General features: G+C 48.1%; 1 long non-coding RNA gene across 2 annotated transcripts; it reads right to left on the reverse strand.

Moving 5' to 3' along the window:
* Window positions 1–3,933: 3,933 nt before the first annotated feature.
* On the reverse strand, window positions 3,934–16,282 carry LOC119090922 (uncharacterized). Of its 2 annotated transcripts, none has more exons than XR_005093327.1 (7): window positions 16,244–16,282; window positions 15,061–15,169; window positions 14,593–14,688; window positions 11,758–11,853; window positions 11,108–11,206; window positions 5,284–6,332; window positions 3,934–4,636 (listed from the first exon to the last, which is right to left on the reverse strand). It is a non-coding gene; the product is annotated as an uncharacterized LOC119090922 (long non-coding RNA). The 2 variants fall into 2 exon arrangements; XR_005093326.1 differs by having other exon boundaries at window positions 16,205–16,261.
* Between the last annotated feature and the right edge of the window lie 1,337 nt (window positions 16,283–17,619).

Below are 17,619 nucleotides of genomic sequence, written 5' to 3' on the forward strand. Positions count from 1 at the left end.
TACACAGAGAAACTGTATTGGCTGAACAATGTTTTTCACTTAAAAATATGCAAATAGTTATAGGTAAACTTATTTCATCATACCTAATGCTTGCTTTCATACCTTCAGATTTGGAACATTTCCTTTAAGAAAGGCAGAGCTGTGAACCGCAACAAATGATTTTCCAAATGGCTTTTTCAGTTCAAGACCCCATACAAATGTGGGGCACTCCCTTTAAGCACTTCCAATGCTCTAATAAACCCACCGTCTCCAATGGGTCTAAGCGGAAAAGGAAACACTGGCCCAATGAAACGCAGCTAGTGGCTGAGCTGTTGGTATAGTAGGTCCTAAACTGCAACACTATTTCATGGTCTTCATATATCATCATTATCAATGTGACATCGGCTTCAAAACGTAGGTGATTCCTCAGCATGAAAGCAAGTTTGGAACTACCCAAATATTTTTTAAGTGGACTTTGACATCGGGGACGGCAATCAAAGTAACCGAAATCCAGAGAGAAACCAGGGTTTGAGGGTAGGTTAGGTCAACTTTATTGGCTCAGCCCCCAAACCCATTTGAGAAAATTATACCCTTGCATGCATACTTGATCCGGAGCAACACCTGGAACAAAATGCAAAAAGATTGGGCCTGTGTACCAGCAGTCTTAAACACAAGAAAATCGTTGGCCGCGCTTGCAGTTACCATGAAGCTGCAGTGGCGTTGGTTGCATGACGTGGCTTTGCAAAATTGTCTTTGCTCTGTGAATTCTGAAAATGTCATGTTGTTTTATTATGGATACACAGACTACTGTCTCAACAAATTCCGTGTGCAGGCAAGCATTGCTTGTGAGTCATCAATGGCATGCCTTCAGATAAATTGCATCAATGACATATCAAGTAGTGCTGTGAGCGGCCTTGAAGGATCGGTAAAAAGCTTGGGCAGCTGTCGTCATCTGTTTTTCCTATGTGCTCATTTTGTTCAACATCTGTATTTTTAGTCACTGCAATTTGGATGAGATGCTGGGTGCAGGGAAAGGTGGAAAAGTATTGCTGTTGGTTTGTTGGATGGCACTTCAAGAGAATGTTTCACATCAGGGGCGGATCTAGCCTGAAGTTGTTTTTTTTGGGGGGATGGGGGGCAGCCGTTCTTCGCCAGCTGGCTGGTGTGGGATCCGAGGTCCAGTGCATGGTGCCTTTCGCGAATACCTAGTAGGGACACCACTCAAAGCCGAAAAAAGCACCGAAATGCTTTTGAATCTTAAACTGAAGTCAAAGCAAAACAGAAGAGTTAAAGTTAAAACAGACGGTAAGTAGATGAAACTTTTATGAAGTTCTGGGAATGTTTTTTGGGGGCGGGGGCTAAAACATACTCTCAGAGGTTTTGGGGGCCATGGCCCCGTGCCCCCCCCCCCCCCTGGATCCACCTATGTTCCACATTTGAATATAATGAGATAAGCATCAGATATGACGGGAAAAGCTTACTTGTAACTATTGGTAAGCTTTCAAGGGTCAAAAACCGCCCTAAGTAGCCAAATTTCAAAGCTTGTAAAAATGCGCCCCACTACGCATTGCTTGATGGCGTAATGGAATAGTTTTGTGACGGCAGCAATACCTGGCAGCATCTGGCAGCCAGACCTAAAGAATACCTAGAAACGCACGAAAGCTGACGCCAACAAGCCATTCCCGTCACGGGCGCTGTGTTGGGCGGCCGGCCTGTGAATGGCTCGTTTGTGGGTTTTTTGTCTTGGTACTGGTCGTAAGAGGGTTTGGTGGGCTGGTTGACAGACGCAACGCGGCGATCGCCAGCTTGTAGGGAGATTATTAATATCAAAGCACGGTATACTGTGAAGACTGTGATGAATCTCGCACCCAATCCTGCCAAGGACTGTTGAGGATGTGAATACTGTGTTGTCGATTTGTCATTGCCTGCAGTGCTGTAGCCCTGACATCGATATCATGTGATGCACACACCATACTTCCGGTTTTTCAGACATGCAGTGGTCAACATGGGCGCACTAACTGCTACACCATCGGCGCCCCCAAAAGTGTCCATGTGTGTCGCCGATCACATCCCGTAAATCGGTAGCTTGTTCATCCCGTGTATCCCTGCCCATTAGTGCTGCTCGGAGCGATTCCCGGAAGAGTATCCCTGCCCATTAGTGTTGTTCGGGGCGACTCCCGAAGGAGTATCCCTGCCCATTAGTGTTGTTCGGAGCGATTCCCGGAGGGGTACCCCTGCCCATTAGTGCTGCTCGGGGCGACCCCCGGAGGAGTATCCCTGCCCACCAGTGCTGCTGGGGTCGACTCCCGGAGGCGCACACCTGTTCCTGCATGTCAGTGCTGCTTGGGATGACTCTGCGTGGTACTCCGTAACTATTCACAGTTCTTGTCGGTCTCCGGTTACATCCCTTTTTTTGCTCATTTTGATTTTTGGACGGAGGGTTGCTTACGACAGGCGATTCGTAACGCTGCCCCGGACGTTGTATCAATGGTGGGCACAATGCCATTGTCTGATGGCATGCAAAACATCATTATCCTCGGTAGGTTTGTTGATTGGACAGTGATGGCAGGCATAACACAACACAACTTGGATTTGACTCATTCGCACTCAAAATTTCCACGATTCGCACTAGAAATTTCCACCTTTGCGCCCACCCCCGCCCTTCCGTCCGAAGTCGACTCAGGAGGGGTGCCACCAGGAATCGGTCTTGACCTTTCATCAACATTGCAGTTCGACGTTGAAGCGTTTCCTCTCACAGGTAGAATGCCGAAAATGCCATATGTACTGTTACGTATTATATGAGGACGGATACAACTACCCTTCTCACCAGGGCCTTAAGCTACTTGTTGGCGCCACCAATATTCGAATAACAGGGCACGGTCTTCCAGCCCTGGCAGAAAGTCCGGACAGACAACTCCGTCAATCAATTAACACGATTATCCCAGCAGCGGCAACACTCAAGGCGCTATTATCGCATTCCATAGTTAGTAATCCGTGGTATCCCGTAGGATGTGCAACGTTAGGTCGCCCCCTCCTCCATCCCTCGTTCGGCGGCTTTTTTCTCAAGACCCTCACACACGCTCGGAGGTCAAGGCTAAGGTCAAGGCTAAGTGACCTTAGCGCGCCCTGCCAAGCCAAGCCTAGAAGAGTTGTCGGCCCTGCTGTCTGAGCGAGTAGCTGACAGCCAGCACATGATCATTATCGCGGGTTACTGTGAAACAGAGCGACGCATCCACGCCAGTCAGGGCGAAACGAAGATCAGGTTTAACACAAGTGCCTTTCTTTTCTCCCACACACTACTTGACCCACCGCTCACGAGGGCTCAGGTTATGCCACCGAGCGTTGCGAACCTGGTCCCCGGTCCTCTGGTTCAACAGTCTCCACCGCCAGAGAATATCTCCGCTCCCTTACAAAGGGACCGTGGTGTGATAATATTTATCACGTGAATGTTGTGGACTTATCAAGAACAAGGCATTATACTGTGCTGTCATAGGGCTAGGCAACACACTTCCGTCACTCAAAAGTTAAAGTGATGGCTTGCTGACTTGCGTTCACATTTTAGGAAGATGCGTTGTGCCTATCCACGTAGAGAAAGCTAGCCTTCCATTGTCGAGAGCACCTTCCAGAAATGGAATGCTCCAAAACTCCTCCAAGCATCTTCTAGAAATTCTATGTTTCAAAACTATTCATAATTATCAGTTTGCCCGACGATCACACTGCAATGCTACGAAATGAAATTATGCTTCCAAAAAGGGCCAACAGGTGGCGGTCACGTCCAACAACCCACACTTTGAGACGAAAGCTTTCCAGAACTATAACAGCGTAGAGAAGTATTCTGACAAAAAAAACTAAACCACAGCAAGCAACTGAAATTTTCATTTTATCCTCGGTAAGCCGAACCAGGCGTGCGCATGTTGCAGAAATATGAAGCACAACTGATCCCACGCTTTGCTCCAATCACAGGTCATTAGTTCCGGAACTTGTATTGACTTGTATTGACTTCGAGCGAACCAAAGACCGCCGGAACTGAACGGCTTTCACTGGAGTGAGCACGATGGCCTAACCGATCATGCCCACAGCAGGTCTGAGCGAACACTGAACGATTTTCGGCAGAATTTCACAGCTGAGCGACTTCTCAACGGCGTGGGTGCGACGGAGGTTGGCCAAAATACGCGTTCCACCAAAAGACTCACCGGATACATCCCAATATAATGCATTCACACCAGATTGCCTCAGAACGTTCAACCCAAGGGTGTGCGTGTGTGTCTGAAGTTGAACGACTTCCCACACATCGCAGCGAAACAGCTCTTCACATGTGTGGGTTCGGACGTACGTCACTAACGCAGAGCTTTGGCAAAACATGTCACAAGCCTCACACCTACAGAGCTTCCCCCTGAGTGAGTACAGTCGTGAACGTTCATGCCAACTTTTGCACCATAGCATCTGCCACAAACACTGCATTTATGTGGTCTTCGCAAGCATGGCTTCGAGACTCGACTTTCAACTGCCCGGTGCCGCGGAGCCACCGGCCACGAACTTCACACGCGAGCTCCCTGATGCTTCAGGTATTCAGATATTGGCGGCGGGCCTGGAGCTTCATCCGACTGTCTTGATCTGAACAGTCGGCACAGCAGCGGGCCATTGGCGGAGGACGCACCTGAAAGCACAGGGTCCTTTTACGGGTTACAGCTCGATGCATGCCGTTGAAAGAGAACTTCCCTTTCCCCCTTATTCGCAGGGTCTCGCGGTTCATGGTTGATGTAGCCTCTCGTTCCACCACACAAGAAACTAACTCTCATCCCAGAGCCATCCTGCACAGGCAGAGCAGAGCAGCCTCTCCAACGAGTCCTGCGCGTGCGAAACAGAGCAGCCTCTGCCGCGAATCCTGCGCGTGCAGAGCAGAGCAGCCTCTGCTGCGAATCCTGCGCGTGCAGAACAGAACAGCCTCTGCCGCGTATTCCGCGCATACAGAACAGAGCAGCCTCCCGCGCGACAGACGGTGACGGCCTGCCTACGCCATTCATCCCCGTTGAGCACGCGACCATGCATGCCCGCTCAACATGCGACCATGCATGCTCAACATGCGACCATGCATGCTCAACATGCGACCATGCATGCTGACAATGTTTTACAATTATAACTTAAGTATAACGCAAATACGTGTCTGCTGGTGCAGCGTGAAGCATGCGTAACTTCAACAACTGGGTATTTAATCCCTATTGCATCACTCAGCTAATATAACAAGTACTCAGCAGGATAAACCCAGCATGCAATGACAGGACTTTTGTGTATTATGTCACTTACCTCACGTGGTAAAGCTTGTTTATTCGGCTACGAGCTGCCTGGAGCGCATTAGGTCTGCTCTGCGCAGCCCAAGCCAGCCGGCAGAGAGCTTCCTGACTGTGGTTGAGTTGCTGCACCATCGCATCCAGGACGTCTCTCACGTTCTCTTGTACGGTCTCAAGCTTCACTACCTTCATTGTCCACATGCCTGTGGCGCAGCCCATGCGTGGAAGCTCGAGAAGCTCCGTGGCTCGTCGGTGTCCCCCTCCACAGCTTCCGACACATGTCCCAGGGTTGGGATCGCTGCCGTGAGGCTGGCGATGGGCCAGCCGGCGGCACCGTCGGCGACAAACGCGCACGAACGGGACGCTCTGCTGCAAGCCCCTGTGTTCAGCGCACTTTCCATCGCACCCAGGCACCAGCAACCTTCCAGGAAGCATCTCCAATTCATCTAGTTATTTACGTTTGCTTCCTTCTCCCAGTGCTTCAAAAGCAGTCAACGGTGTCAAGAACTGAAACCATTGCTCCCACCCTTGGTTTCACCAATAGTAGGCCACTGGCTGCTAGTCTCAGTAGGCTCCTCGAGGCACAGGGCTTCTTGGTGTTCCACTTCGGGGCTGTCTTGTGGCAGTTGTCTCAGAAGCCTAAGGTCCCAGAGTCATGGCTCTCATACCCCGCTGGTCCTTGAGCAAGTCCCACTTCTCCTCCGGGACTCTGCAGGCGAGAGGACACCCACACGAGCCAAGAGCGCGACATTTACACCTCGCGATGTCAAAAAGTTTCCTGAAATACACGTCATATCTGTCGCCAGTGTATCTCATCTTCCTTGGAGCTTTCTTAGCCGTTTTGAAGAATCCGTAACATTCGAGTTTTACGCGTTTTGTCACGTAATGTAGTTCATGGACAGGTATGCCATGCTCAGCCCACATTTCGCTGACATCTGCAGCCACCTTTTTGAAAAGACGCGGCTTTGGCGGCCTCCGAGATACGGGTTCTTGGTTTTTCTCCAGCCACTTCAGGTAGCCAACTACGGCACCTCTTGTAGGTAGCTGGGTAGTCGGCAAGTGGTGCTGTAGAACCCGACATTGAGTGGTCAGTGCTCGGTAGGTTTGGGACCTCTCCCCTCAGCACCGACACAGATGACAAGCAAAATGTCAGTAGCTGCAGCCATCGTCAAAGTTAAAGGGAGTGTTGCACATTTGCATGTCGTTTTGGGCCGATGCGACCATATTGAAATTATTCGGTGCAGTCCGCAGCCTGCCCTTCTTGAGACCTCAACTCCTCCAGTTCCTGAGCTACACATCTGAGCTACACACCCGTGAAGTTGTGCAGCCTAGCTCGAGAAGACTACTCCAGTCATCCAGGCATCTACGACGCCATAACAACGACAAGGTCACCCAGGAATCCACGATGCCACGATAACGCCATTCGAATTCTGTCATTCCATTGGCCATGTGGCGGTGAGTGCCACGAAAATACAATTGTCGAGTCGTTCATATCTGGCGTGCTCGAGCACGATTTCCAGATACAAAGGACGCCAACTAGCTCTGAACCACTGTTGTGCAAGGTAGGATGACGCAAAAAATGACGTATTGTAATATAGTTACTAAACTGAACACACCTTGTGTTGTCTAGAGCAACCTTCTCCACTTAAGGGCATACCAATAGTTATAAGTGAGTTTATTTCGTCATATCTTATCCTTGCTCCAACATCTGCACTGCCCTTTAAACGGAATATTTTTACAAATGAAGACATTGAGGCCAGCATCAGACATGATAACATAGGTAATTTACAAATACTTGGCATGCTTGTAATCAAAAAGCGCTACTCTAGACCACAAATTTATTGATTTAGCTAATATCCTCCTCAAAACGTCGCTGTTTGAGTACGTCACAAAATGTTCGCATAATTTTGAGGTGCTGCCAAACTAGCCGTGCGAAGTCGCCACCTTACAGTTCACTTGTAGTACTTCAAACTCGTTGGAAGATGGGAGTGCCCAGTGTTTGCTGAGCGCAATATCGTAAGGTGTTGCGTTTCGGCCCTTTCTCGTGGTGCTCTCGCATATTCATTCGCGAGCTTATGTCTACTTGTACTTTTACATATTTGGCTATGGCGCTATTCTAGAGTTATTCTATGACAAATCTGATTTATGCAATAACTAGCAGCCATGCCCAACTTATCATATTATGTAACACCAGACGTGATTCGTGATTGAAATTTTCACAGCTTACTCAATATTGAGGGCCCACTGACGTCAGCGAGAGTGCTATTGTGCTCCCGGGTGTCATATCTGGGCAGCTCAACGATAAAATTATTCCGAGCCTTGAACGTCGTACGTCCTGTGGGGTGATATGGCCGTAATAGTCTGCACGAAACAGTCTGCACATCTTAAAGGCGAGTAGCTCACAAACCAGAGGGCTTAAGTCTCACAAAAGGCAGTGCTGTGAGCTGCACCGAATAGTTAAAACCATACAAGTGCTGAACATTCCCTTTAACACGCGCTCGGGTGGGGAAGGGGTGTCAAATTGACCCCCGAAGATTTTTCCAGAATGGTTTCGGAACGGCGGAGCGTAGCCGCGCCAAATTTTGCATAGCTGATGACAATGAAATAAAGGATCGTTTGGCACAACACATTTAGATGTACCTTGTAAGGTCGTTGACCTATGGCAGGCCAGTCAGGCCATGGTTTCAGCGAAGTAAATTTCTGGGGAACCGTTCAATCTGATGCAACAACGGAGTGTTGCACGAAGCCATACATCTCTGAGATGCTTTCGTAGGCAACACAACTGCTGAATGAGCAAATTACATTGACCTAAGGTCAGGTATGAAAGTCAGACCAAGGTAGATAGCAAGAACCGCATTATACATCTTCCATGGACTTCTTAGAGGTCAGAGTAGGTTATTGACCTAAAATAACCCAGGTTATCTTTTTTAGGAACATACCGCCTGACAAAATCTTTGTCGCTCATTGAAAAAAACAAAACTCAGGGCAATCTTGCATGATTTTGGCCACCATGACCTTCAAAAGGTTAAACAAGGTCACTGAACCTAAATGACCATGTGACCTTTTGCTTGGAAACGGTTATCTAGGTTCTGGGGGCACTTTGGAGACCAACCTAGAATTTGACCTTGTTTGACTTTATTTGACCCGAAGGTTATGACCTGGGAACCTGAAACTTTGACCTAAGCAAGTTCACGTACAGGGTGTGTTGACGCACCGGTCAACACACCCTGTAAATTTGGTGTCTCTAGCCTTCTTAGTTCCCCAGATCCAGGCAGGGGGGGGGGGGGGGTAAATTGACCCCCTTACCTGGGCGAGGGGTATCCAGTCAGCCACCCGGGCGCGTGTTGACGCGCTCGGATGGGGCCAAATTGACACTCCCCAGGGGTTTCCGCAACGGCTTCTAAATTGCAAGGCGTAGCCGCGCTAAATTTTGCACAGCTGTAGACAGTTAGATAGCGAATCGTGTGTTACCAAAGAATTGCATGTGCCTTGTCACGTCGCTGACCTACGGCAGGTCAAAGTCAAGTCATGGATTCAGCGATCAATTTTAACGGAATCGTTCAATCTGATGGAACAACGGAGTGTTAGACAAAGCCATACATCTCTCAGATACTTTCTTAAACAACAACTGAATGACCAAATTCCGTTGACCTAACGTCAGATATGAAGGCCATACCAAGGTCAAAACCAACCTGTTCTTTACTCTAGGACTTCCTGTCTGAGGCAGTTTCTGGTGCTCATTTCGAATTTACTGATGAGCCGCATCTGAATCTCCCATGAACCTCTTTAGGTTCGAGCAGATCACTGACCTAAAATGACACAGATCAACATGCCATTTTTAGAAGCATACTACCTTGCTTAATCTTTGTGGCGTATTCAAATGCAAAACTCAAAGCGGTCTTCTATGATTTTCGTCACCATAACCTAGAAAGGCCACACAAGGTCAGTGACCCTGAATGGGCATGTGACCTCTTGTTTAGAACAGGTACCTGGGTTCTGGGGAGACTTTGGCGACCAATTTGGTGTTTGACCTTGTTTGACCTTATTTGGCCCGAAGGTCATGACCTAGGAACACATCCTGTGAATGCAATGTCTCTGGTCCTCTCAGTTCCTGACATCTTAGTGGGGGAGCCAAATTGACCCCGTCACACCCGAGCGAAGGGTATCCAACCGGCCACTAAGGCGCGTGTTTAACGAAATGTTTCACGACAAAGATACTAAAACCATCACCAGCTATGATAAAATAAGCTCCTATATCACGATTCGTATATTCTTAAGTGCAAAAGGCTGTTTTAAAGACACCATTTCTCTGTTTAGTAAATATGCTCCCTAAGGTGTCATTGCTTGTCATCGTACCTGGCACAAAATTTATTGGGAGCCAATTGAGGGTCGTTATAGCCGCAAATCGTGCTCACAAATCTGAACGACTCAACAATTATGTTTTGCTTGAGCGCAATCACCGCATGACTTATGGGATGACAGAATTTATATGGCGTTATTACTGCGTCATGGATTCCCGGCTGACCTTAAAGTGATCTCCCCGAAATAGTCTGCAAATCTTAGCAGACGTACAGCTCAGAAACTGCAGGGGTTGAAGTCTTACGAAGGGCCGGGCTGTGAACTGCACCGAATGATCTTGAAGATGGTTGGTTCGGTTTAAAACCGCAATGTGGAACAAATGTGGAACACTCCCTTTGTAGGGAATATTCCACGTTTCAAGATATTGAAGCAAGCATCAGACATGAGATGAGCTCACTTTGAGCTATTGGTATACTTTTAGAAGGAGTGTTCCACATTTGAATGGGATTTAGAGCTGACAAAGCCATCTTGAACGTCGTTCGGAGCAGTTCACTGCCCTGCCCTTTTTAACGCCTAAACCCCTCAAGTTTCTGCGCTACATTCCCGCGAAAATGGGGAAAGCTTTATCGGAGAGAGTATTTCAAAGTCGCCTTGGCATTCATGACGTCATAATCATGTCATTCAAATCCTACCATTCCATAAGCCAAGCGGCAATTAGGGATAAGAAAAATAAAATGGTTGAGTCGTTAACATCCGGTGTTCATAAGCACGATTTCCAGACAAAATAGCCGTCAACTGGCTCCCAATCAAGGTGCATGTAAGGTACAGGGACGTGATCAAACAATGACGCTTTGGAAAGCATCTTCACTACACTGAAAACTCAAGTTGTCTAGAACGCTCCTCTCTGCCTAAAAGTATACTAATAGTCTTAAGTGAGGCCGTTCCATCATATCTCATGCTTGCTTCAGTATCTCAAAATGTGAAATATCTATTCAAGCGGAAAAGGCTGTTCTGGATATTCTTTCTCTGTTTAGTGAATATGCTCCTCACTATGTCATTGATTACATTATCGATCTTGCGCAAGATTGAGAGGCAATTGAAGGCCGCTATATGTGGAAATTGTAGTCACGGACGCCAAATATGAAGGACTCGACAATCACATTTTTTGCCCTGGTTTCCACATGGCCGATGGAACGGCAGGCGTTATGATGACGTAGTGGATGTCTGGGTGACTTTGAAAGTCTATCCAAAATAGTCTGCACATCTTCGCAGACGCGTAGCTCAGATGATGGAAGGATTAAGGCCTCAAGGGAAGGGATGTGAACCGCATCGAATGATCTTTACGATGACTATTCAATTAAAATGTAAAACACTCCATTTAAGCCTTGGGCCACCAGCCCGCGGCTACTACTCAAACATTTACCAGTGAACACGCTTGATACGGTGTGCAGCATTGAAACCTTTGGAATGGCAATACTTGTCAGCATGGCAAGTGCTACGACACCACAACCAAAAATAAACTCCTACCGTATTATTCGTACCCATTTTGCAGGACCCGGGGCCACTGTCGCTTTTCAAATCATCGTTATTCGCAGTCAGCAACGTCAGCAACGGATGAGGGTTGCCATCAGTAACATCACCTGTAAAACGGTGCCGAGAATAAGTCCTGGTCGGAATATCACGTCCAAAAATACCACACCTAGACACACTGATGCATCAATACATGCAATTGGTAACGATCCAGTACATAGATGTCGACCCGTTTTGACGATATAGGTCTAAAGCCGCTGACGCCCCTTTGATGATACAGGTTCATCGGTACTAACACCACTTTGGCCGGAATACGGACGATGCAAACTTAACCCACGGCTCAGTCAAACACGAACAGCAGCTGGAGTCCTTCCTCAGAAGGTCGCAAGGACTTTGCTTGCATCCCGCCAGCTATCAATAGGTAGAACCAAATTATGACCGCGTCAGGTCGGCGCACTCGGAGGAGGCTGTCATCACCACGCCAGGCGTCTGCACGCCCAGGAACGCGGGGCCCTGTTGCCCACGACAAGGTTATCCGATCACATTCGCCTCCTACAACCTCGCCTGCCGCAGCATAACAAAGCGCGGGCAGGGTGGCTGTCCGTGACTTTACTGATGCTTGCTTATACTGCCGACTGCGTGGAGCTGCTATGAATCGTACCGAGAGTGCTGAGCTCCATGTCGCACGTGGTGCTCAAGAAATCCCTTTGTGAAGGCGACAGCGCCAGAGGGTCCGGCGGAACATCCGCAGCATTACCTGCAAGGCGGGGGTATAGATGATTCGTTGTAGAACACATCCACAAAGTCAAAGGTGACAATACAAACAATTTAAGTGGGTGAGGCATGAATATTTGACTCCCCACATAAGCCAACGACAGTAGTTCCCAACAGGGTACCTCTCGGGCCAGATATAGCAGACGTTATACGTCTCAGATTACATGTAACCGACTTTGAAACCTTAATACGGAGGCCAGCACCGTCTGGCCGAGCGAAGATATCATGCAATAATTTCAAATACTGCATGTGTACGAAATGGTAATTCGGTACTTAATGGCATGATACCGGACGGTTGCCTTCGATACAATACCTCATTATAGAGGGGAAAACCAGGAACTTAAACCATTTTTGCGTTATCAAATCATGCTCGACAGCCTTGCAAAACTGGCGATCAATCCAAATCGTAACAGGCCAGTACCACAACAGCTATATGGGAAGCGGAAACCTCTGCTCTCACATCACAGCGCACATCCGGGCAATGTTTAAATCCATCACAATTTGGGGTCCATTGATCCTCGCCTCGCCACCTAAACACCTGTCCCCCCCCCCCCCCCAAGGCTTGTGGGTGGGTCTCTCCCACGGTTCCCTGCCCAATTAATCACTCCTGTCACTTCGGAGGAAAAGCAGTGGGACACAAAAAAACACCGGAGACATCTGCCAAACGTTAACCGAGCCAGGAGCGCATTTGAAGAGCCGTGCTCCGTTCAGGCACCAGACGAAAGTGACATGGAACAAAGGGCACTTCACAAAGTGCATGACACAGGAGGCAATGTGCATGCACGTAGAAATGGCCTAAGTCATCAGCCGACTGGAACACAACGTCGCCTGCAGGCATACAACATATGCCCCAAAGAGCAAGCCAATCCAATGTCCTTTTGAGTATATAGGCGCCGAAGGGTCCACATACGCGTGTATAGGATGCATGTTCGTAGATGCTTCGTAAACTGTCGGTGTGGACTTCACTCCGTTAGCCTTCTTTTTTTGCTCGGTCAGTCCCCAGACAGCTGGCGGGCCTCTTTTGCCACTCAATCAAAAAGCCAGCTAGCCCACCAGCCGGTCTCCCGACGCGAGGCTTCACCATGTGCCACATGGTCTCCAGATAGCTGACTGGTCCTCTTTCACCACTCAATCAGCCAGCCAGCCAGCCGGTCTGCCAGCCAGCCAGCTAGCCAGCCAGCCGATTTGATCCGTCATTGGGGCTTTGCGACGCTTTGCGAGGCTACGCGTCGTTGCCTGTCTAGGAGCTTCACCACAGCATCATCGGTACCCATACACCTATGAGGATCGGTCAGCATATTGCGCACAAGCGTATAACATTTTTCCCGCAACCACTGAATTTTTGGTAGGACTGAAGGTGACAAAGCATTATGCGTTTAAGCATGTCATCTCTGGCATGTCGGTTCCGTTAGCTGGTCATGTCATGTTGAAAACGCAGGCGTGCGAACGAGCAATGTATTTTTGGCGTTCTCTGGTATTTTCTACTTGCGTTTGCTGCCTGTCGTACATGGGAGCGAGCCGAGGAACCAGTCCTGATACACTCCATTATAGGGAGTCTCCACGGGGTACAGCATGGAAGCGGCCGAATTCCCGTCCACATAGCAGCTGGTGGGTGACGGGAACATGCACACAAGGTGGGAGTCAGCGCTCGCAAGGCGGCCTCAAAATATCGAATTTATCAGGTATATATCGAACGAGTGTGCGTAACCAAGTTGGGAGAGGAAGAGTATCCAAAGCAGAGTACAGAAAAATACAAGCGAGCTGAATTTCACAAAAACGATGTGAATCGGGTTTTTCAAGAGCCGCCAGTGGATGCGCGTATCATTATTAATCGCGTAAATTATTTTGCTTCTGACCATTCCAAAGCAATTAGCAATATTGGGTCCTCCACTTCAGGCAATAGCATGGCGCCAAAAATCTCAAGTGTTGGCAGAATCCAAGCATCCTAGCAAATAATGATGATGCGGTTAGCTGTGAGTCACGATGGTCCTTCAGAGACCATGTTCATCCCCAGCCATTAAGCGGTAGACAAGGAATCTCATCAGAAGGAGTGTGATTAAAGATATTTCACCATCCGTCGCGAAAATCACCAGGATGGCGAACTTCTGCCTACGCCAGATCCAGGATCTGCCTATGGTACCTGCAGCACCGCGCGATGCCTAGGTGGTCTGAAAAATCCTCACGTGGTGCAAAAAGATAACTGACATAACTCCAGATAGCGATGATTGTGACTTCACGTCTCAGCCACTGCCAGGGGATGTCTTTTTTTCATTTTGAGACGGGATGTCTTTGTTGGGCTCCATGTGGAATGCGGTGGTGATGAAGCCGGAGCACGAACCTGGAACCGCCAGGTCCAGAGCTGCGGGCCCTACACCACCATCGCTCTAACCACGCCAAATCCGACCCACTGATGACCAGACATGAGGCAGGTCATTGTCTTTGGAATGCGATAGAAAGTTAAGCCTGAGCAAATGCTCAAGCAAGGCGAGGGATAACGTGGACTGAGAGAAAAATCATGGATGATTAACTAAAAGGCAGCACAGCCTATGATTCACCAAATTCCATACAAACATGCAACTCTAGAGCAGAAATGACCTCTGTGCCACAGTCTATTGATATTGTTATGATGTCAGGAGGTGGTAAGCAACTGTGGTAAACATAAGTGGAATGCACTAAAACATATTCACTGCAACATATCAAACACAGTTCTTCACAATCATACCCAATGTGGACATGGACGGACCGCTGGCAATCTTCAGAGGATTGTTCCCAGGCGATGACAGAATTAACAGGTCTGGCTTGATGTCTGGATCATTACCTGCAATGGGTGGTGTGGATAAATATAGCATGCCCTCTGCACATACCACAAATTTGTGTCTTCCTGCATATGATGGTAGGTCATGCAAAAAAAAAACACATTTTCCAGTCACTGCACTAACAATCACAGGATAAGGGGGTAAGAACAGCTCATTAAAGTAAGTGCAGCCAGGCTGAATATAAGGGGGTAAGAACAGGCATTAAAGTAAGAGCGGGCCAGGCTGAATATTAAAGAGTTTGGTGTCCTCTGCTCCTATCCAACAAGTGGGGAAGCCAGCACACACTGATTGGTGGACAATTGATGCACAATTGATGTACATTGATGCACTACATGCATGTCCATATACACACATGCATACACATTCATCCTCACCTGCAGGGGTAAAACCTGCTTGAGCATATTCATTTTCAGATGGGTAAGAACCATCCTCAACTTCAGCTTTCAGTTGCAAATCAAGGTCATCCATCATATGCAGCTGGAGCTGGAAAGACCACATTTGATTGAGGCCTTATCCCATGCATATGCCATAACCCCATTCATATTCTCAAAGCAAAGGTATAATCTTTTGCCAAGCATTAATGTGTACTTTCAATCTTCAAACTACACACTGAGCCGGTTTCTCAATGCTGCCATATGCCCTGTAACTTGTAGCATTTTGTTGTAGCATAGATTTTTACATTTTGTTACCAAGACTATTTTCAAAAGTAAAATCCAGTTGTTTTAAATCCTGTTCTGGATGACTTTTCCCCACAAATGCAAACTTCCTCTCAGTGACATTACACTCACATGAAAGATGTCTGGGCCCTGGCATAATGAGGGACAGTTAAGCCCCAAAAGTGAGCAGTTTGCAAGGGGACTATACACATTTCATGGCCTCAAGACTCAAATCATATTGTAATATATCAAGATATTTGCTGTTGGTATTCAGCTAACAATCATCTCAATATGTCCCATTTTCCAGTAAAAAAACTGGCATACCCATTGTCAATATCCTCCAAAATAAGCAAAAATATCTGCCAGCTGTAAGCCCTAACTAGTCAATTGCACACCTGCCAAAACATGCAGTCAATGCATTTGACTTCCAAGGAACATGCCTGTAAGAAATCAGCTTTAAACACTTTGTCTCTAGAAAAGTCCAATTTTATCGGTCCATTCAATCTTAAATCCATCACAATTCAGATGACCTAGTTCAGAATTCAACTTAAGCCAAAAAATACATCCACATCCATCCAATAATCCATATTCAGGTTAAAGATTTTCCATTTATTGCTGATTGAGCGCTTATCGAAAAAAGCCTTCTTTCAGTCATATTCATTTAATCGGAGGGTCACTTGGCAGTATCCCTTTTTTGCTCAACTGCGTGTTTTGTGTAGCAACGACGCGGGTCTCGCACTGAGAAAAAAACGGTCCGTATCAGCCAAATTACCCATCTAGCAATACGATATTGCTGTAAGTACATTTTTCAGACATTCATAAATTCTTCTACAACCTTCGTATGGGTCTATGTCCCACATACTGCCAAAAATTCCGCTTTGCATTAGACCCCACCACCCACATGGTCTCCACGGCCGGGCTTATGGATTCAGGGTAATCGTATAAATCGTCGGTGGAACGATCAGCTGGTAATAGTGCAGTTCGCTGACCCTTCCAGCTGATTGTGCGGTGACGTCACAAAATTACAAGATTACGGCCAAGCCCTTGAGACTAGTGGCAAAGGATATGGAGAGGACGCCAAGGAGACGGTGCATTTATTCCAGCAACTATGAAATTTCAACATCTTGCAAGAAAGTGTCATAAAGCTTCTTACCTGCGCGCGAAATACCAAATGTACACACCGCAACGCTCGCATACATCAACAAATGCCGCTGCATAAGCGTCGTCGCTCGAGTTGGCCCTGGCGCGACCGGAGCCGGCCTCTAATTGGTTAAAACACAACCGTCACGCGAAACGTGTAGCGTGATGATTGGTGGGTTCCGGGTGGGCTAAGCGCGGCATGACCTGTAGCGAGGTCAGCCCGCGCGAGGAACGGGGTCGAGTGCGTGTCAGGTCATGAGGCGGGTATGCGGTTCTTGGATAATAGAGTGACACGTGAGCCTCGAGTATGTGTGGACCCGGCTTAAGATCTGAGTGAAAGACTCGCGGAACTTGGGCGGGCCGACATAATTTGCCCCCGTCGTAATGTGTACTGCCGCCATGTTAAAATGTTGCCCGGTTTTACCATGAAGTAAATGGACATTGCCTTCCCCAATTCTGCCGCCCCTGGCTCATGCCTGGGTCCGGGCCCAGGTGCAGTCCCTGGCCCACGCCCAGCTGAAGACGCAGCTCCAGCCCTGTGGTACTATGCCTGGGGCAGCCCCAGTCCAGCCCTGTGGTGCACTACCTAGCGCTGGGTTGATCATGCCATGCATGAATTGATGGCGATGGACCCAAGCGAGATTTGGGTGAGGGTGGGGGTGTGAGCTATGTCCAGGTTGGGGGAGCTCCAAGATGCCAAAATGGGCTTTCTAAGGTTAGATAAAGAGTGCCTTCTGGCAGGATTGGTCCTCTACAACGCAGAATCTGGTTAATCTCTGAACTCTCAAAGTAGCACTCTCGAAATGAATAATGAACCTTGCACAGGTCATAATGAATTTGCATGCCATAATGCGCCACCTACAGGCCAGAAAAGACCGTCTTAAGGTCTGAACGCCCTCCATAAAGGTCTGAACGACCTCTCAAAAGGTCAGACTGGGCCGTCTACGGGTCAGAATGGGCTCGCCACAGTTAATGGTGGGCTGTCTACAGATCAGAATGGGCCTCTACAGGCAAGAATGGGCCATCTTCAGCCTCAGAGTTGCCCTTTTTGGTCAGAAGGGACTCTAGATACCCCAGAATGAAATCTCGACAGGCCGGAATGGACATTTCCATGCACCCCGCCCCCTACTTTTGAGT

The sequence above is a fragment of the Pollicipes pollicipes genome, unplaced genomic scaffold (assembly GCF_011947565.3).
Source record: "Pollicipes pollicipes isolate AB1234 unplaced genomic scaffold, Ppol_2.1 Scaffold_1600;HRSCAF=1878_pilon_pilon_pilon, whole genome shotgun sequence".
NCBI classification, from domain to species: Eukaryota; Metazoa; Arthropoda; class Thecostraca; order Pollicipedomorpha; family Pollicipedidae; genus Pollicipes; species Pollicipes pollicipes.